The following is a 24824-nucleotide window of genomic DNA, read 5'->3' as shown; positions in this document are numbered from 1 at the left end:
TACAGAGGTGCCAGGTTGTACCTCCATTTGTTAGGTCTAACAATTAACGTGAAACTGCTTGTGAGATCATGAGCAATTCTTTTCTAAGGAATGTGCAGAATAGAAAAATTTCAAAATTGAATATTCCAGAATGTGAAGATTTGAAAATTCAATAATGAGGACATTCGAAAATTTTGTGTTTTCAAAATTTGAATTGAAAAATTATCTAAAGTCTATTATCTAAACTCTTATCTATTTAAACTCTCTGTATTACCTACATTTTTTAAGTTATTTAGTTTGCTTCATGCAAATTGGTTAACGAATTTTCACACTTTTAGTAAAACTGTATTATACAGTACTTATTTGCTATAAAGTTGAAAGTGATTCAGTATACACTATAACTTTAGAAAGTTAGAGAAGGAGGAAGAAAAAAGATTAGTTTAACGAATTCATTACTAATAATTAATATCGAGTGCGTGACAAATGAATACTGTATCGATACAGTAAATTGTAAACATTTACATACAAGTACTCCAAAAATTGTACTATTTTGAATAATGTATAAGCTTCAGTAACGTTACAAACAATGTGAAATACATATAATTCTGGTAAACGAACATACGCAGATACATTTTACATAAATTCAATAAAATTTATGAAATGTAATTTTATAAATATTCAATTCGGAATATTTTAAACGATACAATAGTTTCGGCAGTGGTACAGATATTGTTTATAACTCACTTACAAGAAAACTAATAAACATAGATTACAAAATCATTAAACACAGTCTAGAATTTTCTACATTTGCTATTTCTTCATTTCTACATTTACTAGACGCTTGAATGTTTATCCACATAAAATATGCAAAAAGCGTATGAAATTTATGCACCTGAAAGATGCAAATATTCACGAAAAACATGAGTATATGTATGGAGAATCTGTGTAATTTGTGAGTGATTTGTTCAACATAGACTTATCACATACAACGTTATCTGAATTCATACAAGAGAATATATTATTAATTCCATTATCAGAGTTAATTCTGCAATTAGAGATTGTTATTTATATGTTAATTTTATTTTAATTAAGAATTTATTTATGGTGAAGCAACGTAATTTACATTACAGTCAAATATAAGTAACTTTTTCATACTTGTAACACTCAATATACAACGTTTACCAATTAATATTAATTTATGTACTTTAAAGGTTTGTTCTACATCACTGGATATAATGAGTGCACATTTATCTTTTCTCCAATAGTGTTGTGGTATATAAATTGACTGTTCTATATTTTCATCACTTAATATACTCACGATTTTAACGAAGCGTTGAATAGGGTGTTTATTGCTGTATGAAAAAAGTAAAAATTGAAATAACTCTCAGAGGAATGTGATAGCACAACTTCTTAATATTTATTAGATATTAATTATGTAAATATAATTTATTGAAAGACTGCTTATTACTAAATATTATAGCTATAAAGATTTTTCAAGATTTTCAACGCTTTAGTATATTTTATTTATATTCTTCGTAAACGATCCAATTTCTACCAAGGTGAGGTTCATCAATACCATAATTGTCTCGAGATGTGAAACTAATAAATAGATTGCGGATCTTTATGTTTTTATGAAAAAATCACGTATGCAAAAGAGTATAAAACGATTATGAAAAGATACACACACTTATCAAAAGTAAAGCTCACATTTTAATACTTGGAGGATAAAATAAATATCTACTGAGTTCCATTATTTTAATATTCTTTTTGAAAATTTGAATTTGCATAAAAATCTGTAGTCGAGTAATGATGATTAACGTGATTATTATTATCGATAAGTAATATTCACACCTGTTACGCATATTATTGCACACTCGTATACTGTTACGTGTATTATCGCGCGATAACAATATGTCAAACGTGCTGGTTTGTGATTGATGTCCTATTTCGTTACTCATTCACCACATATTTCTGGGAAATAAGCTGTAGAAACAATATGAAAGCTTAAGATAACTTTCTTCACAAAGAGGATCTCGTTTCAGAGAATGTTACTACTAAAAGTCCACTAGTCAGTTGATAAGGCAAGGTGTCTGACTCGGTACATGGCATTGTCACTTAATCGCAATTAACTCTCGAACGACAGTACAGTTATACTCGTAGAAATACTATGCTAACGAAAATAAAAATTATATTATTATAGAACTTGTGTTATCTAAGTTGAAGTGTTTATGTATATTTTAGAATTATAGGGAAATTAAAACATTAAACAAAATTTTTCTAATGGGAACTCTGCTATGGTTGTATGCATTTAATGGTAATATAGAATCAAATAGAAGTCTCTATGACGTACAGAGAGCGTTACTGAGGATTTAAGAAACTCTAGTTTATTATACGGTTAAGAAAAAGCCATTCAACCTTTCATTTAAATATTACTTCTTTCATCAAAAAACGTATATTTGAGTTCAAATAGTTCTAATGTCAGTACTCAACTGTTACAAGTTCAAATATTCAGCTGCACAATTTTTTATTGCTTTGAAATTCTGCAAAAATGAAAAGAATTCCACATTTTAAGAAACATATACAAGGTATTCCACGACAGATGTCAGAAACCTTAAGGGGGGATTCTACATGCTAAAGTAAAATTGAAATAAAGATAAGCAAAATTACGTTTGGAGCTTGTTGTCCGAGTTATTTATACATGCGCATGGGTAGTTTTCACAATATGCCACTACTGGTGACGGGCAAATTTTCGGAATCTTATGAAAAAGATATGCTTTAGAAAACATGTCACAACTTTCTTACCTGTTAGTATTTGTACTATTAATTTGGGAAACAGACGTAGATTAGCGGTTCTGAACATTTTGTGTTATAAAAGTAAATAATTCAAGGGACAAAAGAAACGTTTATTCAACTTTTTTTGAAACGTAAACAAACATATGAAAAATATATATATATATAAAACATATAAAATAGCTCAAAATATTTATGAAAAATATGCTAAGAAATGAACTCAATACTCCTCTTTTGAATAATATCAATAGAAGCATTCGCCTAGATGAAGAGCAATTTCGCATTGTTTGCACATATAAAAAGTTTCTCTACGTATTTTATAAGATAGGCAAATCTTGCACCCTTTCCGAAGTGCGGAAAATGCGATGCACTTGTAAGCGCGCACGTGTGCGCGCCCCGTCATATAAATGGAGGAACAAAAGCGCGCATCGGCGTTTATTTGTTAATACTTGAGAAGAAGCCTAAAATACACGTTAAATGTGATTTGGCACTTATTTTACTGATTTCTCAGTTTGTGACCTGGTTAATGCATATCGGCAATAGAACGAGTTTCAAGTCAGACACATTTCACGCGTATTGGAATGTTTTTTCAATAATTAATAACTCTAAAACGAAGTCTTAAATGCAAGTTTGACATTCTTGATTTTTGTCCTATTTTGTCATGTACTTGCACTGCTTAATATTTCTAACAGCTTAATCATTGAACACTCTAGAGATTTTTACAAAATCTCTAACGTCAATTAGTTATTCATTTTGATGCTGGGCAGCTTGATTTCACCCAGGAAAAAGTCTGGTTGCTAATTACTTAGGCCTGAAGCGTGTAATATGTGTATCCCGAGACTTAAGTGAAGTGGTCGCTTGCAAAAATGTTTCTGGGATGTGGGAGAATTCTTTCCCATTTCATAGAAGATGTAAAGGCACAAATAGTCACGGCACCAAGGATAACAAAAAAGTTAATCAAAGGAAAGGTTTTCTATTGCACATTTTGATTCTAGCTACACAAGAAGTTGCAAGGAACTGCATTCCTGACGAATGCAATTACTTGCAAAGAGTCCATCACTAAGTAATTCGTAATCATTCTATAACAATCAACTGTACCCATCCTCACATTTCTATAGAAAGTATAAGTTTCGTAAGCACGTGTTATATATCTACTGCTCAAAAAAAATTATGGTAGAAAGAAATATGATATTTCACAAATCATTGTATAATCATGATTTTTCTTTTACATTAAAACTTGAAACCTTGCTTTAAGGTACCTTATCTGGATGTCAAGTTTAGTGCATCCTTACCATTGTAATCCCTTAAATCTAATGCCATGTTTGTCATATTGAAAATTCTAAAGCTTGTTGAACTATACGGACTTGTTAAAATTTTTTCGGGGACGCCGTTTACAACAACGTAAAACTTGAGCTTTCTCCTTTAATTTAACAGAAAAAGCAAATTGCTATGATTATTTTTACGATATTACAGCATTTTAAAGTAACCCTTGCATTTTTGTCATATACCTTCGACATTGGCAATACCCTAAACGCACCACGGGAAGTTTGTTGGTCCGATTTTGCATATGTCTCTCTCTATAGGAGAGAAGGATGTAGATGTAGAATTTTTTATTTTAAGCTGTAATTTAAAAGAAGTCATAATTGTACGATGATTTTTCGCGGAGTTATCATTATTTAAAGGTGGCCAATTTTTACCGAAAATTGTTTCTGTGCCATAATTTTTTTGAGCTGTGTATTTGCTTCTATAGAAATTTCCAATCCTTACCTAGGCGTAGAATAGACACACACAAGAATGTTGTCTGCACACCTATATGACGTTAAAGTTAAACGTACAGACAAAACATAATTTAATGCTGAAAGAAAGAAAAGTTTCAATACCTAAAATTTCAAAGAAATATTTAAACGAGACTCATTTAAAATAGGTTAACTTCGTAATAATGTTACACCTCCATGGTTGTTTTAACTTCCTTGTTTTTATGGTTATTTTTAATCAAGAAAAAGTTAAAGTTACTCCTAACTCGTCAAACTCCAGTTTAATGTACAGAGCTCGCGTGAGCTGAACTCGTCACTGTAACTCTAGAAGTTAAATATACAACTTGGATTATGTGTCTGCTCAGTGCTGGTTATTTCTACTTAGTTGTAACAAACTTTTTGAATGTCGCATCTGATTATTACTACTAATTGGAAATGATTATTTCCAATAACTCCAATGCTAAAAGACATTATTGTACCACAGAATAAAAAAAATGCCAATGTAAAGACGACTTAAGAAAAAATATACATATACCGAAATTAAACTGCACTTTTTTTATTAAAGGACAGAATAATGTGCCTTTTTGCATGAACTCAACGTGATCCAAATAAGGCATGTGCAAGTTCAAACTCGAACAAATTTTGGAAATAAAATAAAAATAAAGGCCGTGCTCTTCTTTCAATTTGAATCATATTTTTTTTTAATACTCATCAAAGAGAACAGTATGTTTCATGGAAATTTAATAACTATTTTTTAAAATCGCTACTTTATAAAATGCTGCATTCTTTCAAATCATATCGATTTTTGGTTCTGCTGTGTTTTTAAAATTCGTTTTACCTTTAACTACATTTTCTGTCGACAACGAGTTTACCATTAGTTATTAATATATTTAAATAAAAATATGAGAAAATTTAGTTAACAAATGTATTAATAGAAAAAAACTCTTTTGATCTATATCTTACTAACTAATAGTAACTAATAACTAATAGTAACTAATAGTAACTAATAGTATTTGCAGACATAAAGCGAAAATTATGAACTTACAACTTCTTATGTTCTAATTTTTTAAGAAGAAAATTTGTTTAACTGAGTTCCCTTCTGTTAAAAGGAGGAAATCTATCTTGTACACTTCAGTTTTAGGTATAAAATCAAATTTCTTAGAAGTATAGTATGTCTTTTCATAGAAACTATGTCACAGTCATTGGTACAAAAAGGAAAAGTATCTAATTGGAAAACACAGGATGAAATTTTCTGGTTCTGGTCATCGCTTTCAAAAAAAAATAGCTTTGACTATTAACTGAGGAAACATATGCATGTACTATAATATAATTTTAGAATATTAGGAGGTACACGCTGTGAAATGTTTCCTCAAAATGAAATCCGATACAGTAGACTTCTGATTACCTGGTCTCGTTGTAACCGGTATCCGCATTAACAGGCCATTTTTTGGCATGAAAATAATTGATTAACAACAAAATTATTAACATGTTCCGCGATCTTCTACTTTCGTTCGAATAATAACTTTGTCAACTTGATCATTATTTTAATACATGATTCTTTTTTTATTAATCCTATTTTCTATAATACTAAATTTTGAGGTGTTGAATTCCATATTATCTTTCGCAGAACATAAATTTCCTGCATTATGAAAAAGCTTATATTACCATGTGATAGATCCTACATGATAATATAAGAAAATGAAAGTGTAGATTCAAATTTTTTAATATCATGCTCTTTTTTCAAAAAAAATTGATGAATTTTAATCGAGGCATTTAGGCATTTTAGAATTAACAGGAAAAGGGGAATGCTTCTACTTAGGTTACTGTAGAGACAGTTAGTAATCAGACCGAGAATGGTCCCCTTTCCCCGTATGCCCTCCAAATATCCAAAACAATACTTTCGTACGGTTGTACACCATCATAATTTAAATTGAATTTTCTCGAAAACGAAGCACGATATCAAAACAATTTATTTATATTTTTGAATTACTTTTTCATGTAGAATCACTGACTTATTGCTTATACTACCAATTTTAAGACATCCTGTACATACGTGTTCTTTTCATTAATAATCTGTAAATGATACCTAGTATATATTATCGGATTAACCGGCCAACTGTTTACCCGGCCAGAGGTCCTATCCCATAGGTAGTCGGTTAAGTGGGAATTTAATTGTATCCAATGTTATTTTAATTGTATCATATGTTATGTTATACGTTTGACTGATTTCTCAATGTATAAGTCCGACCTTTCCACTTGAAGCATAAGTTTTCTAGTATATGCTTAAGAATTTGAATTTGATGGCTGTTTCTTATGTACCATTTCTAGCTATGATCAAGAAGGTCTGCCTATTACTGTCTATTTCTACTTATCACATTTCGCACACGAGCCAAGGACTGATAATACGTATTATAATAGGACCTAAAATAATAGCTTAAGACCAAATCGAAACTATCATATCCTTTTGGTGCCACATTTTTGAAATTTCATTACCTTATCATTAAATTATATGGCAACGAGAAAAGGGTCATAAGTAAAAAGTTTTCAGTTTTCATCTGAATACATGGTTTATTTGTTAACCCATAGATTAACCAACATTAGACTGCAGATGTTTATACAAATTCACATCTTTGCGAACACAGAATCTAGTGATTTGTTTCGACCTTCGTATATCATAAAATGTATTTTATTTAACTTCCGATAGTTTCTACATCTTTACACATTATATGAATTTTGTACTCCTTTGCATATTGAATTGAATTAACGATCTCTTTTAATTTTAAACAAAGATTTTCGAGTAAATACTAACTAATGTAAATTAGAAATATTCTTTCCGTTCTTTTGAAGAATTTCACATTATCAACTTATGACAGTTTTAAGTGTAAAATGATAGTTTCAGTGTTACTCTCAGTTCTAAAATACACATTTAATCCTTTGTGGTCGAAAATCATTATAATGGCAACACTTTGACATATATTTCCAAACATGTGCCATCCGCAAAGAGTTAAGTTTTATCAGAAACTCTATTATATTTCACATTTTACCAAGTTTGCAATTTTAGCATTCAGTCAAACAATGCCATATGCTCCAATTCAAATGTATTGCTACAATGGTAGGATATCTAATCTATGATTCATTCTACGCATTTCCTTGATGCTTGTATTCAACTAAATTATTGGCTAAACATAAGTAACGCGATAATGTTCGATTGTAAAACATTTTCTGGTCGAGTGATTAAAGCCTTTTAATGTTTTGACGTTTAGGAGAATAGTATGGTTTTACACTTCCTCTCTCCAGTTTCGCTACTCTAAACACAACCGCAATTCGAGTGTTATTCCGTAAAGGGCTGAGAGACCCTATCACTACTAATGAAAACCAGTGAAAGTGGGCTTTTCATGTGCGTAAATGTGGCACTACTGATACTTGACTCGTTCTCGGGTCTGGAAACTGACGTGAACAAGCTTTAAAGCTGACTCTTCATAACATGATCAAACGTCGTTGCTAGCATATGTACACATGACCGTGTCACACGTACAGATGTCATACTCCTATTCAAAGCCAATGTTACAATCGATTAGTATTCACCGTCTGTGTGTTTCTTCTGAATACGACAAAGGAAAGCAACATTGTTTCTGCTCTTATTGTGGTCGTATGACACTGCAATTACGCCTTTGTCGTTTCCTATTTCTAGTTATTCGAAATTTCAATATGCAAAAAGTACAAAATCTACATAATATGCAAAAATGGACAACATGTAGAAACTTAAATATATTTTATAATATTTAAAAGATAAAACAAATCTTTAGATTCCACTTCTCTAACTGTGCTTACGAAAATAGCAATTTGCATAAAAATCCGTAGTCTAATAATAATATAATGTCATAGAATTGCTGTCATTCCACTATCATAAATGATTAATAATAAGTAAATATAGAATATTCAGTTCTTGAGTTTATTACTGTGTATGAGTAAATCACTGACAGTGCACACAAGTATTAAAAATGAGGCGGTACAAATGCTGTCACTCCATCATACCAATTGGGGGTTAACTTTCTATATTATCGCCTGCTGTGTTTCTCATCCTCTTTCCCTTTTCTAGATCTTGAATTTCTGCCCTATTTTTCGTCTAGACTTGACTTGATCTTACGGTTAACACAGGCCTGGTCATCGTCAGGCACATTTGGCAACCAACCCTTTGTAGACCTGACACTAATCTTCTTTACTTGTACTTTCCTTGTACCTTTTTTTATTCCTTTGCTTTCCTGTTTATTTCCAATCTTAGATTATCTTTCTCATTTACTGCATTGTATTCTACTTTTTTTTCTACGTATACATATAGCAAAAAAGAGAGAGTTCGTGACGAAAACTCTTAGACCTAAACTATGCAACGTGTCGCAGTGTCACGTGTCTGCATTTACATCGTGGTTATTACTCATTACTGTCATTGTTTTAATAAATTAAGTGTGGAGATAAGCACAGGTGTTTCTTATAAACAGACGTTCATCATCCTATTAGTATCGATGTTACTTTGTTGTTATCCACTTTTGAGTTAGAGTACTCTCTCCTTTATTTCCACATGTAACAAGTTGTAGCAGCTTTAGATTAAAATATAACTGAAAATATTTACTCTATTAGAAAACAAATATTTTCAATATAATAGTACTACACTTTATTCTATGTGAAATTAGGGAGGAGGCATTGTGTCAACACACGATGCATATTTATAACAATGTCGTTTCAATACAGGCTCGCGGCTTAAAATTAGAAGTTTAGAATATGTAAGAAACTTCAATTTATCTGCTTATAAGCTAGAAGGAGGTAAAATCGAAAAATAGTTACAAGGAAACATGAATGTATCATGGAGCTTGTATCGAGACAACGCTGTACACCTGGGTCCACTTTGATTCTAGACATCGTAAGGCAAAGGTTGAATATTGGTCGTATTATATGGATATTCTCCATTCTAATATACTTGAATGTAGCATGTTCGTACCTAATGCAGTAGTTTCTTATTACAGATATATCTACATGTATCTATAGCTGTAAAGCAAAACGACTTTTGTCATATTTTCAAAAAAATTTGAGTTAGGTCTTCATTAAGATCTAAAATATAGAATTAATATCTTCAGAAAGAAAAAAGTCAAGCTACTTGAATACAAGTGACTTGATGTCAAGTTTGTGTTCGCACAAGATAAGTTACTTGAATTCATGTGGTTTGAATTTAAAAGTAACTTGAATCGATGCTGTCATACAAAAGTAAAAAAAAATGACGTCGGAAAAGGTACTGCGTGCTAGTTATTTACGTATTTTTCAAACAAAATGTATACTTCTGACAGATTCCTTGTTCATTCACATGTTTGTCGATTTGTTTGAAATTTGTCCTGTATGGTACAGTACGTGTGAGTCAATACGTATTTCAAGGCAAGGAAAAGTTGTAAGGAAGTCAACTTTACTTAAAGCTTGAAAAGGTATTTAAAGTCAAGTAAAATAACACGTCAAGTAAAATATCACATTGGTCACTTTGCCTCAAATCATTTGCATTCAAGCCGCCTGAATTCAAGTAACTTAACTAATCTGATCAAGGCTTTAAGGTCATATGGCCTTACAATCACAGAGATAAGTCATTAAAGTCACTACCTTTCTCGTTTCTTATAATGATCTTTTTACTTTCTTTCATTTTCATTGAGACGACAAAAATGAAAGTGTACTTGTGGATGAATTGGATCCCCAGTAGCTCTCATCGATTTCGATAATTTTTAAATGTATTAGAGAAACCAACATTTTGAACAACTTTTTTTTATACATGTGATGGGCGGTCGTCCATAGTTTCCGAGATATTAACAAAAAGCTTTCGGTACTATTACGCAGAATTCTGCCCATTCGTCTGAATTCGTAAAATGATCACAGGCACAATCGACACTTTGGCCACTTAATGGATTTAATTACACCAACCAATGATATGAAATTCTATCCATCTAAGTGCTTGGTCAATACTGGGTGGTGTTAATATCTCTTGCAATTCCGATGCTTCAAGCGAAGCTTAAATTAGGGATATTGAGACAATTAATTTCTATCACTGTAATTTCGGTTTCCAAAGGAGTCCTTTAGATTCCATGTATTCTACATTACCCAGTGTGAACAACACATCTAAGAAAATGTAAAAAATTTCAAAAACTACGGTCGATCGTCAATTACGTGTACAGGAAAAAATTGGTTAAAATCTTGATTTCTACAAGATATTTAAAAATCACTGAAATCGGTAAAGGTCCAGCTCATTAACTGGTTGGACCAAGTTGACCCAAGTGAATAATCAATACGTACATAATTTTGAATTGTCCAGTGAATTGTTCTTCAACTACAATTAAAAGCTTATAATGTCAATATAGGATAGAATCGTTATCGATAAATAGCTTATGAGACGTCAGATGCATGTTTCTATGTAAAATCGATTGTCTTGTTGATGCTTAACTTGTTTTCGACTTATCGGAGATGGGAAAACTACCTAGATTATATGCAATTATAGAAATTCACATTTCCATGTTTTTAGAAATCTATACTTTTAGAAACACGACAAAACAAATAAGTAGAATCTAAATAGGAATTTGTTACAGTTTCTAAGTATTACAACAAGGATACTACTTTGAATATGTTCTAACTTTAATATGCATTCTTTCCACACTTTTTTTGCACATTTAAATTGCATAAACAATAATATAAATGTATTATAAATGCATAACTACTGATAGTCCCTTAATAAAAAACCAAGAGAATAGACGAAAGGAATTTAAGAAATGTTGAAAATAACTTAAAACTTAAATCGAGAAAATGTTGCATTATCATAGATACCATCATGCCACACATATGTATATTACAAAAGTGACACAATTTCAAAAGGTATGTTTTTGAGAGGAAGCAAAAAACTATTTATAAGTTTATGAGAAAATTATTTATTAAATACAAGATATTGATATAAACAGTAATTTTACTTAATGAAAGTTATCTTACTTGAATAACTAGTATAATAAAAAATATTAGTATAATTAGTAACTTTTTATACATTTCAAGTTGTCGTAAATGCATAAAAATTCGCAGTCTGCTCATAACTTACACCAAGACGCGAGCACATCGTGATAAAATATTATATCATCATTGGATATACAGTACCTATTACCTCGGAAATTAACCGAAGTTCGGAACCGTACCTGACCAACAATAAAGGATGGTAGATATAGAAAATCTCGAGTATGTTTTTCCTTCTTTGAGTGCAAGTGAGATACAGATTCTTTAAATGGAATAGTGAAGTACTATTCCATAGTAGTTTGTTAAAATAAACATCTTTAGCTCTGGGACAATGAGCCTTAGGTATACTTGCTTATCTGTCGTGAGTACGCAACTCCACAATGCACACTCATTTCCAAGAACTGGTGAGGATAACAGCGGTTAATTTCGATGGCAAAATTCTGGACAATTTCCAAGGCATTACTGAACCATGTCATGAGCACATAACGAACTTACATAGCTTCTACCATGTCTCGTGCATATGCAATATTCTCGAGAAAGTACACAATATTATTGAAATGACACAACAGACCCCCTCAAACTGTTTATCTCCTTCAGAAGCTGTAATGCCTGAAATAATCATTACAAAAACAGTAAATGCTTTCATTGCAGCGCTTTAACCAGCACCCCAGCTGTACCAACATCGACATTTTAGCGCGAGCCTTATCACGGAATGAACGAGGCGTAATGGAGCAGCAGTAATTTAAATAAAAAGTCGGAGTCTCTACTCGACCTAGAAAGTATCAACGTCATCCTTAAAGCCTAATGAATTCCCCTCGCTGACACTCTTTCTCACCTTTCGTTCTCGTTTCTCCCTATTCCAGTTCCTTTGCAGACAAGAGGATTAACAGATTCAATAGTGAATTAATCAGACAGCTGAAAAAGGAGCAGGAAATCGTGAAATAAAGAGCCAAATAAAACTTCACCAACGATGATACTGTTGTCAATTCCTTTCGTTTTAACGCACGCGCGCGTGCTCACATGCACACACGCCACGCACCACATATGCACGCACGCGCGCAGGGTGTGGCGTACTGTTGCGGTGCGTAGACACTCAGGGGCTGTCGGAAATAGCCGACATCATTATTAGCATTGTTGAAGGAACGTTGTCCGGAATTTCCACGGAGAAACATTGAAAACATCGACTAAACAGGGGAAGACGCTCCCTTCCCTTTTTGTTCGACCATTGTCTCACCGTCCAACAAAAGCTTCATTACGAATCGATCGACCGACGGGAATTAATGCAAATCTCATACATGTGCGTTCCATTAGCATACTGATGAAAGCTCGCCCTTTCGCGGAGAGGCATCCACGGGGTTCGAAAATTTTTGAAAGATAGATTGGGTGAAGGGGGATGGAGATTAGCCAGGCAAAAAAGTGATAGAATTAGAATGGTAGTAGGCGGATATGGGAAAATTGTGTCAGAAAGATGCCAAAACAGAGTGTAGCTGAAATAGTATTATCATTTTATTTTGGTGAAAACAGTATCAAAATAAAATAACACCCAAATAGAAAATACTAACTATAGAAATAAGAGATAATGAGTAAGGGGTGTCTAACCAACTGTGAATATTAAAATTGATGAATGATGAATTCGATATGCATTGAAACTGACGGGTATTGAATTTGATAAGAATGAAAACAGAGGTTACTACATGCTAAAATAAGATTTCGATGTGTATCAAGATATACAATTTTAAAATGGACAGCAACTGAAATTGTCAGATGCTCGAATTTTAACACAAAGTGAAATGCTGAATGACTACACAATAACATAGCAGGAACTAAAATTTACAACTGCTGAGGACAATGAATACCGAGTTCGATGCATGCTGCAGTCGAAAATTATAAGAATTGTAAACGAAATCAACAATAACCAAAGTTGACAGTTATACAATTTTTACATGTAATAAAAGAAAAAAAATGTTAAATTTGTTATATAATTTGAAATTTATAACTATTAATGTAACGATAATTGAAATTCATAGCTACGGTTCGGATGATAGTACAAAGCATCTTAATAACGTCATAAAGGCATCCGTGTGTAACATTCAAGACATCCTAACGACGTCGGTAATAACCTCCGAATGTCGTCGACAGGTCATGTGAACATCTGTTGTTACAAAACGTGCCATCCTGAAAACGTCTTCAGAACGTCATACAGATATCTTAAGGACAACTTAAAGACGTTTGTTCTAAACATTCAGGACATTAGAAATACCGGTAGTGTCCCAGACAGCACGTAGACATTTTATGTACGTTTTGAGATTGTTTGAGACGGACATTTGTACATATGATGAATGTATAGGTAAATTTATAAAATAAATCTTTTACTAAAAAAAATTATTAACTTTATAACGGAAAATATCTTTATTGAAAAATCATTATAACATTATTTATAATTTATTTATTTATAATATTATTCACACAAAAAAAACACACACCATGCATGCAATCCACTTTAAACTCAACTATGGAAACAATATATGTGCGCAGTTATATTTTATTTCATGCAGTTGTTATAATTATAATAATAATCGCCACACACTATACTATATATGGAAAATAAATTAATCTTATCGTAAAGATTTTTCCTAACAAAAAATGAGAAACGTCCAAAACACAATGAAGAAAAGAAAGTCTTCTAATTTCCGAAGTATATAGGGGGCGCGCCACAGTGGGGCAAACGTAGAAAAAAATCCAAAATCGAAGGTCCGTGCTTCGAGTTTATTTTTATTGTGATCAATTCTTAAGAACCTAAGAAATAATTACCCACACTTTTGACTTCCCAAAATTTTTTTTAACGCGGGAATTATGAATTTTTCTTGATGTAAAATTATTTCAATTTCTTAAAAATATTATTTCCAACTTATTACAGTAAATTTGCGTAATTATTGTTTTACATCCTTAATGTACCTATATTAACGTCTGACATTACAACAATAACTATTCAGTAAACCCCTCCAATAACCCATAGTATAGCATTCAAAATTATTAAATTGAAATAGATTTGCAGAAACGGCGTTACGCCGCTTTAAGCTGAAAGTTGTTGATCTAGGAGTAGAATGCATCCGAGAATATAATCCTAAAATTTCATTTGCCTATACTTGCCTATTGGGCAGTTATAGTCATTTATGTGAAATAGATATAACAGATTAAAGCAAAGGGCCTAGCCGAATAAGGAGGTCAAAAGTGCCCTCGAACCAAATTCGATTTGGGATGGGCCATTCGATAGCTTATCATAAAAAACTAGTTTGTGCCAATTTTCAACCCTCTATCTCAACCTGGGGGGTAGTAATGGGGTTCAATAGAAAATCACGTTTTTTGGAAATTATTCGTACTCTATTGAATAAAAAATTCGACAAAACATCAGAGATATTTCAGACACCAAGATACATGTTGTAGAATTTTTTGAGATTTTTAAATCGATAATTGAAGCTGTGAAAAATAAAAAACGCAAAAAAATGCCAAAAAACGCGGATTTCGCATTGACGCAATCTCATAACTACAATCCTATTTTTACAGTAAATACATATTATTGTTACTACCATAGTCAAAAAAATCAAAGACCGATATTTTCGTCGTTTCTATCGCGTCAGAGTAACATATACGTAGAATTTTCGTACATTCTTTAAAAGACAAGGGTTTTGTTCAATGTTCAAAGCTTTTACACGCAGGAAAATAACATAACAATTACAGAAAGTAAATAAACTCGTCCGATGAGAACTGCCGAGCTCGGTATGTTTCGAAGTGTTGATACTATGTTTGCAATAGCGTCAGCGGTGCAGCGACAAAGCGTTTACCTGTTCTATTGCGACAATCTGGACTTAATCCAGAACGGTGATAATATTCCAATCATTTATCATTGGCGTCGCAACAGGGCCGACAAAAGAATTGCGTTCTCCCCCAACGGCTTTGTAAAAACCCTTGAAACAAAAAAACATAGTTTTTTGTTGTCTATGTTCTTATGTTTTGACATAAATTCGGTATTAATTCTTTCCCGAAATTTATTTAGGATCAGTCACTGTTCACAGTCGTTCATATTTAGTTCAAGTTTATTTATTTGCAATGAATATGTGTATAAGTTTAAGTCATAGCGATTTGTGTGATTTTTTGATAAATATCGGCCCCAGTAATTATGTTTCTTTTGCTGAAGTTATCAATGAGAAATTCCTCCATATTTCTGAGGATATTGTAGATTTGTTTTCAACTGAATTACATAAAAGGTTTTTGCCTAATTTTATGAAAAAGTGGAAAACGGTCAATCGGGACAAAACGGTTTTTAGAAAAAAATACTGCGACTGGATTGAAAAGGAATTCACATTTTCATATTTCGAAAAAGAAAAAGAAACTTCTCAGCGTTCGTGTGGACGAGGAAGACCCAGCAAAGAATTCGAAGATTGTGGAAGCAGGAGCAAAAAACAGAAAATCAGTGATCTGCAAGGAATGTTTTCCCAAAATTTGATTAACGCTGCAGCTACCTCATCAAAAACAGGTCAGGAGTTTTCTCCTTTCAGCGATGATTTTGCATTGTCAATTTTTATTCAAGCAAAGCTTAGTAAATACCAATATGAGGTCATTCGAAATGCATTAAAAAATGCAGGATGCAACTTATTTCCAAGCTATAAGCGTATTACTGCTACGAAGAAAAATTGCTATCCAAAAAATATTAAAATAAGTGACACTTCTGCAGAGGTCCCGCTACAGGATTTGTTAGACCATACAGCGGAGAGAATTCTTATGACCAAAAATGATGAGTTGGACAAAATAATCGGTCAAGAACTTATATTGACATCGAAGTGGGGCTTTGACGGAGCTTCCGGTCAAAGTCAATATTCCCAGCGCTATTCGACAGAAGACGAAGACGCATCCGATTCCAACTTATTTATGACCTCTATCGTACCATTAAAACTAACAACCAATGATCATCCAAACAACTTAATTTGGGAAAATCCACGGCCCTCATCTACACGTTACTGCAGAGCGTTACGTTTTCGGTTTGAGAAAGAAACCATTGAATTGGATCGTTCAGAAATGGAAAGTGTGGAAAAGGAATATAAAAACTTGAAAAACACAAATTTGCTTTTTGGTGATAGAACAATATTAGTAAAGCATGTACTTATTTTCACCATGTTAGATGGGAAAGTAGCACAAGCAGTAACAGGAACTGCCTCTGCAAGTAACTGCTTTATTTGCAATGCCCGTCCTTCCGAAATGAATAATTTACAAAAGGTTAAGAGCAAGCAATCAAGTGAAAAATCTCTGAAACTTGGATTATCGCCTCTTCATTGTAGAATAAAATGCATGGAGTATATACTTCATATTGCTTACAATTTGAGTTTTCAAAATTGGAGAACGTCAAAAGATACGCTTCCACTGAAAGAGGCTGAAAAAAAACGAATTCAAGAAGAGTTCTTTCGTAAAATGGGGATCCGTGTAGATTTTGTACGGCAAGGATATGGCTCATCGAACACAGGAAATACTTCTAGGAGATTTTTCGCCGACACATCTTTGACATCGGAAATAACACAAATTAATGAAGATTTAATTCGAAAATTTTCCGTAATTTTAGAAGTTATTAACTGTCATCATGCAATTGATCCGGATAAATTTGGTTTGTATGCGCAAGAGACTGCTGAGTTAGCTGTTCAGCTGTATCCATGGTATTATATGCCCTCTACTGTGCACAAATTATTAATTCATGGTGCCGAAGTGATACAAACAGCAGCTCTTCCGATCGGACAGCTTTCTGAAGAAGCGCAAGAAAACAGAAATAAAGATTATAAAACATTTAGATTACACCATGCTAGAAAAATTTCTCGTTTAACAACGAATGAAGATGTATTTCATCGAATATTGGAATCATCCGACCCGTATATATCTCATTTGCGACCAGAAATGAAAAAAAAACATATCCAAGTTAGTGCGGAAGCCTTAAAATTGTTAATTTAAGTAATTATTATTTTTAATCATTTTTTAATTAATTACTTTATATATTAATTATTTATAATAAAATTATCCGTTTTCTAAAAAGTTTAGTGAAATTTAATTGAAAATACTTCAATATCCGAAGGGTCAAATTTTCGATTTTTTTTTGTAAAATATTCAAAGAAGGTTTTAGAAAACATTACACAAAAAAAATTGAAAAAATTTCACTCTAAGGTTAAGTTATTACAACATGTACTTTGACTGACAACTTCCGTAACTTTTTTCTTGGCTCCCTATTGACCGAACGACTTGAAATTTAGCAAATATTTTCTGGTATAAGAGCAGTGATATACCTGAAAATTTCAAGTCGATATAATCATTATTTGCAGAGATATTGATTTTTTTCCACTTTTTTGCCATTTTGCCCCACTGTGCGCGCCAGTCGGGATTTGAACTTGGGTCCTTTGAGGAATGATAGCCAGCCACCACGGCTATCATTTATTATTATTATTACTATTAAGCACGGATCTACTTGACACGAATTTATTTTGCTTATCGTGTATTACTCGATTCTTTAATAATATAACATTTTCAGTAAATACAATATTTTATAACCTATAATATACTAAACTAACATATTTTCGCGTTCGCGTTAATGTATCGCACGCGCAGTGTTGTATAGATATATTAATACATACATAATTATCCATCTTTAAAACTAACCTACAAAATGGATGTTTTCGAGCATCCGAAATTTAAGTCTTGCAAACATTTGACATTCCATACAAAGATGTATGGTGTTGTCTAGAATTCTACAAATGTCCTACTCACACCTTCCGTACGTTCTACGTTACAAAGTAGAAGGTCTTTAAGACGTCTTCAGTACGTCATACAGATATTTTAAAGACATCTTAACACATTGGATCCAAGGTCGACACGTGTACCCAGATAGCATACGACGTCGTGAAGACGTCTTTTTTATGTTCATTTTATGCCTGAACGTCTTACGACATAATTTAGACGTCTAAAAAACAACCAAGAGCATACATCTTAAAGACTTGCAAAGTTTACGTCTATAAAACGTCTTAAAGACACACTACATGGACGTTCTAAAGATTTACGCTTTTGGACGTCCTAAAAAACATCTAATTTTTATTTGAACGTCTTATGTACGTAATTTGGACGTCCTTGAAATGTATTATAAATGTTTCTTAAGACGTCCTAAAGACATACTGATTTGTAACATCGGACGTCTCAGAGACGTTTTTTGGACATTTTTAGGACTTTACTGGATGTTTTTAAGACGTTGGGTACTTGTGACAAATACGCAAATAGCACAGAGACATTTTAAAAACGTCTTAAAAACATCCAGTAAAGTCCTAAAAATGTTCAAAAGACGTCTCTGAGACGTCCGATGTTATAAATCAGTATGTCTTTAGGACGTCTTAAGAAACATTTATAAAACATTTCAAGGACGTCCAAATTACGTACATAAGACGTTCAGATAAAAATTAGATGTTTTTTAGGACGTCCAAAAGTGTAAGTCTTTAAGACGTCCATGTAGTGTGTCTTTAAGACGTTTTATAGACGTAAACTTTGCAAGTCTTTAAGATGTATGCTCTTGGATGTTTTTAAGACGTCTAAATTATGTCGTAAGACGTTCAGGCATAAAATGAACATAAAAAGAACGTCTTCACGACGTCGTATGCTATCTGGGTACATGATGTATGATACGCCGTATAGATGTCTGAAAAACTTAATGACGAAAATTGCAGATGTTGTTAAAACACCCATCTGGTACATCTTTTAGATGTCTTAAGAATGTAAATTTAAGACACCTTTAAGACGTCCATCTTAGGATACATCTTATAAACGTTAATTTCGGACGTTTTTTAAAACATCCATGCAGTATGTCTTATGGTACGTTTCATGAACGATAATTTCAAACGTTTTTAAAACATCCACGCGGTATATCATATGGTACGTCTTAAGGACGTAAATTTCGGACATCTTTAAAACATTCATGTATTGTGTCGTTAAGATGTCGCATGAATGTAAATTTCTGCAGTCTGTAAGACGTATGTTGTCAGATGTTTTTAAGACATCTAAATTATGTCACAGGACATTCAGACATAAAATGGACATAAAATGGATGTATTGAAGACATCGAAGTGTCTTATCTGAGATTTAGTAGATTTTAGTAGGTTCATTAAATGACTATATTCATTGTCAAATATGGAGAGTATATACTGTAAATTATGCTTCACAAATCGATAAAATCGAAACATTGACTAGGACCTTGAATATGGTTCCGATGGCTTTGAATTTCATATGATGCGACTTTAAACTAACACCTTAAAGAGAATTTCACGTAGAGAGACGTTAGTGATCCTTCGGAGTTGTGTCGATTTTGCATAAAAATAGTAGCGATCAATAGCGCGAACAATGTAATAGCAAAATTATACGATACGTGACAGAAATAATACTAAACTGGGAAAAATGTAGTAGGGGAGACCAGGGACAAACGTAAAAATGGGTTTTTGATTCTGCAACTTCTGTTTTATACAATTTTTAAAAAGGTCGAACGGAACAGTAAACCTACATTATTAAACAACGTAAGCAAACAAAAAAGCTAGTAATATATTACATCAATTTTTTTAAATAAACCTTTTTTTAAAGTATGTCATTTATTACTTTTGTTCATATCCCTACGGACGAAAGTAACATGCGATAATTTAAACTAGAGACGATGGTAACATCCTATTCAAGTTTAAAAATTAAATCATGTAATAAAAAAATACTCCTAAAAGGTATTTCTACTTATTTTGAAGGTAAAAATAAATATACAATTCAACATAAACTTAACGTAATTAGACTTTTAAGAAGCCAGGGCCCAATCTCTTTTTCTTTTACGAATGTGGGACGTTCTGTAAATAGTAATTCCGTATTTAAAGATCATATTTAAGAATTTAATAACTCCACTTTTGTCCAATTTCTGTTTTTCATTTATGTCGTATTATAGTCAAAAGGGAATGCTTTTATTGTATAGCAAAGTTGAAAAGCTGAAAATTTTGACAAGTTCGAAAATATGAATAACTGTTTTCATAATGGTTATATACGGAAATAACTTAACAAGCCTATGTGAAACAGAAGAATAATTTGACAAGTTAACAAAAAATTCACAGTTTTTACGTATCTAGTAATTATATTTAACAACGTTAACTACACTGCATCACTCGTTTTTGTTATTTTGTAGTGTTCTGTTTCAAACTTCAAAATCACTACAATTTCCTAAATTTATGTTTCCTAAATTTTATTAAAATACCATATCCGTTAAAACAAAGAGTATAGAAAAAAGTCGCAAGTTATCTCTACTAGCAGTATTTTTCATGAACGTGTTCTACATACTAATCTAACTTATAATCAAAACAATTGTTATACCTACTTATAAGGTCAATATCTAATGAATACAATACAAAAAAAGTCAAAGGATTTTATGAAGCCAGAACAAAAGGATACGTAATTGAAATAGACCCTATAAATTTATTTTACTGTCTGATTTTTTCGAAACCAAATTTCATACCTATCAAACTTTATAATTGACGAGTTTTGTAGTTATTGAACTCTATATTTAGATCAATATCGGGAAGTTCCGAATTCAATACCTACATAATGAAGCAATCAGTTCTTGAATTCTGCTATTATCAAATTCTGCTACTTCTCGATTTCTCAATTACCAACTTTTAAAATTAACATATCTGATAGTTATTGAGTTCCATACTCATAAAATTGATGCATATTGAAATAAAATTCTGAATTAAATTTCATAGTCATCTATTTCTAGATCTACCAATATTTAATTTCACATCTAAATTCCACAAATATTGGATTAAAAAATTCCACCGAGTTCCATTCCATTTCGAATTTCACCCTTAAAGCCGAAGCGTACTAGTACGACGCGCAGAGCAGAGCAACCATAACCAGAGCAACGAAAAATATTATAGCATTGTTTTTATATGAACCAACGTGCACTTACGCGGAACGTAGCGCTGAGCAACGAAGCAAACGTTGACAAATTCTCGAGAAGGTATTTTAATCGCTTCTGTAAGAGTTGCTGCGCTGCGTATCGCATAAGTGCACGTTGGTAACAGAAGCGTTGCGACCGCAAACGCAGTTTTGACAACCGTTCGGCTATCTTTGTACACACAAAGAAGCCCAAAGATTTGATAAACGAATGGTTACATTATATATAAGTAAATACAGTATAGATCAAGGAATACGCATATCATACTGTGGTCGCATACGATCGCAGACGATCGCTACTCTGCGCTGCGTGTCGCGTAGTGTGCTTCGACCTTTCCCATTTTCATAACATCTGAATGTTATAGCTATGTAATTTCATAACTATTGATTCCTATATAAATACAGAAATATCAATCTGGTCAAGTTTCGAATTCGATGTACATTAAATCAATACATTTCATAACTTCTATACGAACTGAACTTTCTAGTTTCGAAGTTAATGGTTACCAATTTGAAATAAGTATTAAACTCGATACACAGGGCGTTTGATGACAGGCAAGAAAATAAAGCAAGGGATGAAATTGTAGTCGAGACTTTGCTTTCCAGTTATTAATGTTATAAAATTCGAAAATCGTATACTTAAAAAATCACGTAGGACCAATGAAGGATTATGTTATTAACGATAGTAGGAGAAGCTTGTCAAATTCCTATTACTGAAATATTTTTTATTCTAGACAGAAGACAAAATATTTCTAATATCTAAAAGGTAGTAGAAAATATGTTACTATTAATGTCTTTAAGATAATGTAACTACTCTTTTCCAAGATATAATACAAAATACATATTGAATAAATAGATTGTTATGCTTATAGCACCAATCCACTAGAAACGACCGGTTTCCTAAGTTGGGCCACTGGTTTTCTAAATTAGGCCACTGAACTGAAGTGTAAAAATGATAAAGTTTTGTTAAGAACAAGTTTAGAAAAAATATCACATAGATAATCAACATATTTAATTTGCCGCAAATCTATGTTTGATTCTTCAGATATTCTGAAGAATACACAGACAAGAGGTGTAGTTAACTCGCTACAAGTAGTGGTAACAGCAGTGATCAATTCGGCTAATAATGAAATACGTGTGCCGTTTGTGTGTTTGTCTGCGGAATCAATTAAACCCAACTAACATCTGAGCTCTCATATATGGTGTATATCCTACACAAGGTATCTAACAACAGGTGTCAGAGATTGTAAATATAGTCCAAGATTTAAAATAGAATTCAAAATCGAAATCGAAACCTAAAATTCGAATTGCGAAATTGCATTTAATGCTTCATTTCAGAGTTATTGTTTGTTGCAAAAACGTGTACAACTCGTGTGGAACTTGTCTAACTTGGAACTTATTCTACAGCCGGCGTGCATTAGTCAAGTCAGACACTGCGAAGCTAGTAGAATATGTCCGAAATCACACATATTTCACCTATATTTAAGACGTTTTCTCAACAGTTAATAACTCAAAAACGAAGTCTGAAATACAATTTCCTCTTATTTTAAAATGTTCATACATGCTAAAGCTCTTAAAATTTTTGACAGTTTTCGTCGAATACCATTTATGTACCTACTACTTTATAATGCTGTATTATACAAGGCGATCGTTGACAAGTGGCAGACATTCTCGGGTGTAATTCTACAAGTAAAAACAGAATGATAATCAAAAATGTCGAAATTCGATTTAAGGCTTTAGTTTTGAGTTATGAATAATTGTTAAAGGCACACCTAAAGTGCGTCTGAAGTATGTCTGACTTGGAAACTTATTCTACTTCTGGAGTGCATTAGCCGGCTTAGACGCAGCAATGTTATTAGAAATACGGTAGTAAAATAAATCTATTCAAACACATTTCACATGTAGTTTAAGCATTTTTTAAATAATTAATATCTCGGAAACGTAGCCTGAAACTCAATTTCATCCTTTTTCATTTTCTTTCTATTTTTACATGTAGATTCGTCCCTTAAAATTTCTGACACTTGTCATCAAACACTTTATATGTACTATTTTATAATACATTATAGCCATTATAGTATATTATAGTCTTTGACGTGCTAGTACGTCATCGGCAAAAACTGCTGGTTCGACTTTAACGCATATCAGTACGTCATCGGCGAAAATGACTAGTTTCACTTTGACGTCCCAGTACGTCACCCGTTGTGAATGGATTAAAGGGAACAATTGATGTAGCAAGTAGTAGTCGACATACCAGTAATTAAAGTATAACTGTAACAGAAGTACAATAATTTTCTGATACATAGATTTATTACCATTTATAATTTTAAACAGTAGGTATTTGATTACATTTTAGATAACGTATAGTGCCTAATACAGTAATTAAGTACTTGTGCAAATAGAAATCTTCTTTTCGGAAATGTTATATTTTCAATTAGTGACAGCTTTTTCACGAAGGCGCGAGTTGTGGGATGACCCAATACAATCGTCAAAAAGTATAGCCTCGAACAAAGTATGTTTCAAGCTTATACGATCCATCATTTCAGGTGCTCAATACTTTTTGACGGTTAAAGGAAGCCTCCGATCTAAATCTACAGAGGAATCATTTCTAGGCTATTTTTATAACAAAATAAATAATTTTCGACACCTTGTTGTATATTGCTGAGCATATTAAAAGTTGTATATTTTTTTGTTTTATCTAAATATTAAGAGCATCCGTACCGCGTACCATAGTAGTCTTCAAAAATTCTCTTTGAAGAATGGGATCTGGGAAGACCGAATGGGGTCCGGCATCTCGACTGTAAATCGGAATCCAAAAAATCCAATACATGTATTCTTAGAGCCTGGTCACGCAAGCATTAGTATAACGGACGTTACGATATCCTTCGTAAATTTTTCTTTAGTTTTCTAGTTGAAAGTAACAAAGACATACAAGACACAAAGACAATCGTTCATCAAATTTGATACCTGTCAACGCTTGGGTGACTGGGCTAAACTACATGAAGTTCACAATGCAGTGAATATACAAAAATGAAACAAAAATCTGACTTTATCATTTTCTGCCACCTTAAACTCAAATATCATATTTTTATCAATCTTTTTTACAATTCTGTGTCCCTTAAAAATTAGTAAATTTGAAAAAACTCAAAATATCGCAGATTCACTGTCTACAAAAAACTATATTCTTTAATTTAGAGAAAGATACATTTAAGTTGGTCTACTAGCTTTTGAGATATTTGTCCCACCAGTTCGAAAAATGATGTTTAAAGGAAAACATGTTTAAAGTTGAGTCAC

The 24824-nt window shown here is 32.4% G+C and overlaps 1 protein-coding gene across 3 annotated transcripts in view; it reads left to right on the top strand.

Annotated features, from left to right (window-relative positions):
- The window catches only part of Jeb (low-density lipoprotein receptor domain-containing jelly belly protein), a 50733-nt gene that overhangs the window by 9847 nt on the left and 16062 nt on the right, over positions 1 to 24824 (top strand). The gene's annotated exons all lie outside the window — the stretch shown is intronic.

Source organism: Calliopsis andreniformis, chromosome 3, assembly GCF_051401765.1.
Source record: "Calliopsis andreniformis isolate RMS-2024a chromosome 3, iyCalAndr_principal, whole genome shotgun sequence".
In the NCBI taxonomy this organism is placed as follows: Eukaryota; Metazoa; Arthropoda; class Insecta; order Hymenoptera; family Andrenidae; genus Calliopsis; species Calliopsis andreniformis.
Note: the sequence above shows the minus strand (reverse complement) of the source record. Positions and strands in the feature narration are given on the sequence as shown.